Consider the following 4462-nt stretch of genomic DNA (forward strand, 5'->3'; position numbering starts at 1 on the left):
CCCGACCCTCCCGCCCGCGCAATCCGGAAGTGACGTGCCGGCGGCGGGTTCCCGCCCGCCGTAAGATGGCGGCTCGCCGTCAGGCCCCTCGCGGCCGGTCCTGTTACAGCAGGCTGTTTCCTCTGCCGCCCCGGGTAGCCTGGCTTTAGGAACCGCGCAGTGCTCAAGGGGCCCTCGGAGGCGAACGGGCTTGTTTTGCGATGCCGAATACAAAACGTTGTGTGGGAGCCGAGCTCGGCACGGCCGGTCTCCTGCTGCAGGAGGAGCAGGGCCGGGTGCCGGCGCCTCAGCCTCGGCCGAGCCCGAAGTTTAATACAGAAGTATTGGCTTTCTTGCGAGCACCTAAACCTACAAGGGTTATTTATTGGGGTGTTTTTTTGCAAAAGGGGAAAAGGAGAGCAGTACAAGGATGAAAGGACTCGCTTGACAAAGACTGAGAAAGGCTGCATCAGAGCTCACGTCAGAGCCCCGCTCCCAAAGAGACACTACTCCTGTGGTGTTCCTCCCGGCAGCTGCCAAGGAAAACAGCCTCGACTGCCCCGGAGCTCCCCCACCTTTCCCTGGAAACAGGGCCTGCAGCCTGGGCTTTGTTCCTCAGGTGGATTGTGACATAAAATAACTCCTGACCTTCATAGGCTAGATGTTAAGGCCCTTTTTTTTTTTTTTAAAAAAGGCAGGTTTTATACAAGGCAAAAGGTAGTGAACTTTTCTTGATGTGAAAGTTCAATTTCATCCTGTTTGGTAGGTTCCCAAAGTTAAGAACATAATGGTTTTTCTTCACAGCACGTGTAGGTAGTTTAGGATTTTAGTCATTCGTTGTGTGAGCGCCGGCATGTTGATTCCCCAAGCTACCCCATTACTAAATTGTTTCCCATACGGCCTTTAATTTATTACTGTTGCAACACACAAACAGATGTACGGCCCTTGTCATAAAAAGATTGCGGTCTCAGATACGTGAGCTTATCATTTGCCACATCTCCTTCTCCAGTCTCACATTCCAACGTGAGGAACAACTCCTACACTCCAAACATTTCTAAAACTCCCACAGGCACCAGCCCTCCTTAGATAAAACTAGATTTTCAGCATCCTGTTTCAGTCCATGACACAGAGCTAGTCTTCCACATGATCAAGAAAGCCAATATATGGGACTGGCTGCGCGCGTGAATCCCATCTGTGCATCCACAGCAGTGGGCACAATGAGATAAGAAAATAACCTATTTCATACTGAGTACGAGATTTATTTCCAATGTAATCCTCCCAGGTTATATGAACATTGGGCAACCTTGTCTTCTCCAAGTAAATGTTCCCTTAAAATAATTGCCTTTGCTATAGCATTAGCAATATTTTCTTTGATTTCTTAACCAGATGATAATCCAAAAACTCACAATAAATATGGGATTTCCATCAGCCTCCTTTTCTTCTTTTCACCCTTATGTTCCTCACCCAGTAAAGATGACAGGTCATCTAATCACGCCACCCTTAAAAAGCAGCTGACATGCGTATTACTCCCAAATCTCTCAGGTAAAATATTAAACCTGTTTAAAAGAGAGATTTTTCTGTAGTCCGTATATGCTACAAATTGGAGGGAATTAATCTCTTGCGGGGTCTCGTGTTAAAGTAAATAGTGAGAGGAATTGGCACTAAGAATTTGAGATGTGCCTGGGTTGAAAGATCTATTTTCTTTCTGCAGCCCTGAGTAAACTGAAGGAGAGAACATTAATAAAAAGGGTAGCGTGATGCCAAGGAGAAATGTATTTGCAGCATGTGTTTTAATTTAGAAAGCAGATGTAAGCCCTAGTAACAACATAAGAAGTATAAAATCCCGTTAAATAACATCTCATTTTAATTTTGCCAAGGAAGATGACTGTACAAAACAGAGGAACCAAATCACAAGGCGCGCATCTTGTGCCTGGTGATGGCAGCTGCCTGAATTCAGAGACAAGTCTGCGTGAAGAAAGTCTAAATCAGCGTGATTTTTACCTTTATTCTCTATCTCTTGATGTGCAATTGAAAGCAACAGCAACGGAGATTTTAATAAGTTCCTAGAAACTTAGCGGCCAGGTTCAGCACTGATGTACGAGGAGGTGCGAAAGCGATTCCACACATCAGTGTAATTCTAAGGGAGGTTGAATTAGTAACAAACATAGACCTAAAAGATACAAATCATCTTTTAATTAAGATAGAAATCATCACTTAAATGCTTTTAAACTCACTCCTAATGCCCGGCATAGTGATTTAGCAGTCCCTTTTATTATGCCTGAATCTGACCTGTTAACTCTGACACACAGATGGAAATACCCAAGCAACTTGCTTTCCTCCAGTTATTTCTTTTGAAAGCAGTTCATGGGGCTTTAGTAAAGAAAGTAGTTGCCAAGGTCAACAGATCAGAACCGCTCCACATCAGAATAAAACTTAATGGAAATGATTTATTAGGCCAGCTCAGATTTCAGTGGAAGTTTCCCAGAAATTTAAGTGCTATGAATGATCCAGTTCCTAACCAAATAATTTAGAGGTTTCTTGAGGCAAGACAATTCTGTGCAAAATACTGCAGAGGGAGCTCGAAGCCTGGGAGTGTTTCAAACTGAGCCTTTTGATGTCATGCTCTCGACTGGGTGAGCAGGGCAAAGCGAGCAAAAAGGATTAATTTCTGCTGAGCCTTCAGTGAGGTGTCGGTCACCAGGACATTCAGGTGACAAACACCAACGTAGAGACTGTGGACACGGAACGGCGAGGCGCATGGCTGCCCTTCGCGGGGCCTGTGCACCCTCATGTTGCGGGAATAAACGTGGCGGGGCTGAAAGGTTACTGGGGAGGGTTCATGACTTATTACACAGCTCCTTTAAAAAGCGGTATATTAATCCATGTGCCCTGACTAGTAAATGTTGTGGTAAAATGTACGGAACCACAGGGGACTGAGAGGAGTTTGCATGAAAGATGCTTTGTGTTTTCCAGTCAAGGCAACCTACGCTTCTGGCTGGCCCTTCTTTGTTCTAGCATCGTACTCCGATCTGCTGCGGGGCTGTGGAAATGTCTGACAGTTTCTGCAGGCGCTGCAATCCCTCTGATGTAACCTGATTTGCTGTTAGCGCTCATTAACAAGTATATGAGTTGCTGAGTCCACCTTTGATGACTGTTTTCTCTGTTACTGTCAAGCAACTTACTCTTGACACATAGCTTTCTGTAAATATTCATAGCCTGCCTTCTCTTTTCAGCCAGTCCCTCTTCCCTAGCAAGGGGTGTGCTTGCAGCCTGCCGCTGGTACACCAGAGCTAGTTTTAATCTAGCGATTTCAGATGCTGGTTGCAACATAACTACTTCAGCACAGTGGATGGCATGCTCAAATCAGAGATGCTAATGCAGATATTAAAAAAAATCTCTCTCCTTTTGAGGCCTGTAGAGAGGGCTGCACACACTGCTAGTTTCCAGTGTTAATACATGTATTTTTCTTCTTTGCTTTTGTTTTGAGCTACATACCTACTACTTTGTACTTTGCTTACCTTTGATATGTTTAAATCTTAAATAATTGCTATTAGTTCAGTCCTGTTGCATGAGCAAAGCTCTGCTCCTGGGTTTGTAAGGTGCGAGTGATGCGTTTCTGTAGGACCTCCTGCCTGGTTTTACAGAGCAGAGAGAGGTGAAAGACTCAATGGATCAGGACTGTATCTTGACAGATTTGATGGTGTAGTTGCTTTACCTAATATGCAGGATGAAAAGATAGTCAATAGGTATCTTCAGAGGCAGAAACGGGAATCAAGCCAAGGAGAGCTTGCTGGTCTACTGCTGTTTCTTTCTAAGCTGCAGTATTAGATTGGCTGGGGTCGTTGTCAAGGGAAAGGTAGAATTGTCAAAGGAATATTTCTGTGAGGGTGGTGAGGCATTGGCACAGGTTGCCCAGAGAAGCTGTGGATGCCCCTGGATCCCTGGAAGTGTCCAAGGCCAGGTTGGATGGGGCTTTGGGCAACCTGGGCTAGTGGAGGGTGTCCCTGCCCATGGTAGGGGGTTGGAACTAGATGGGCTTTAGGGTCCCTTCCAACCCAAACCACTCTATGATTCTATGACTCTATTTGTTCCTTTTCTTAGCAAGTGGAAGGAAAAAGGGAATATCCATACAGTGGAGGTGGCATCAAAATTCAAGGCATTCCATCGTGATAAGAGAAATCTATATGCTGAAAGGCACTTGGGGGTCTTGGTCAGCAGCAAGTTGAATATGAGTCAACAGTGTGCCCAGGCTGCCAGGAAGGCCAACTGTATCCTGAGGTGCATCAAGCACGGCATTGCTAGCTGGTCTAGGGAAGTGATTGTCCCACTCTACACTGCGCTGGTGCGGCCTCACCTTGAGTACTGTGTGCAGTTTTGGGTGCCACAGTACAAAAAGGACATAAAACTATTGGAGAGTGTCCAAAGGAGGGCAACAAAGATGGTGAAGGGTCTAGAGGGGAAGACATATGAGGAGAGGCTGAAG

Source organism: Grus americana, chromosome 5 (genome assembly GCF_028858705.1).
Source record: "Grus americana isolate bGruAme1 chromosome 5, bGruAme1.mat, whole genome shotgun sequence".
NCBI classification, from domain to species: Eukaryota; Metazoa; Chordata; class Aves; order Gruiformes; family Gruidae; genus Grus; species Grus americana.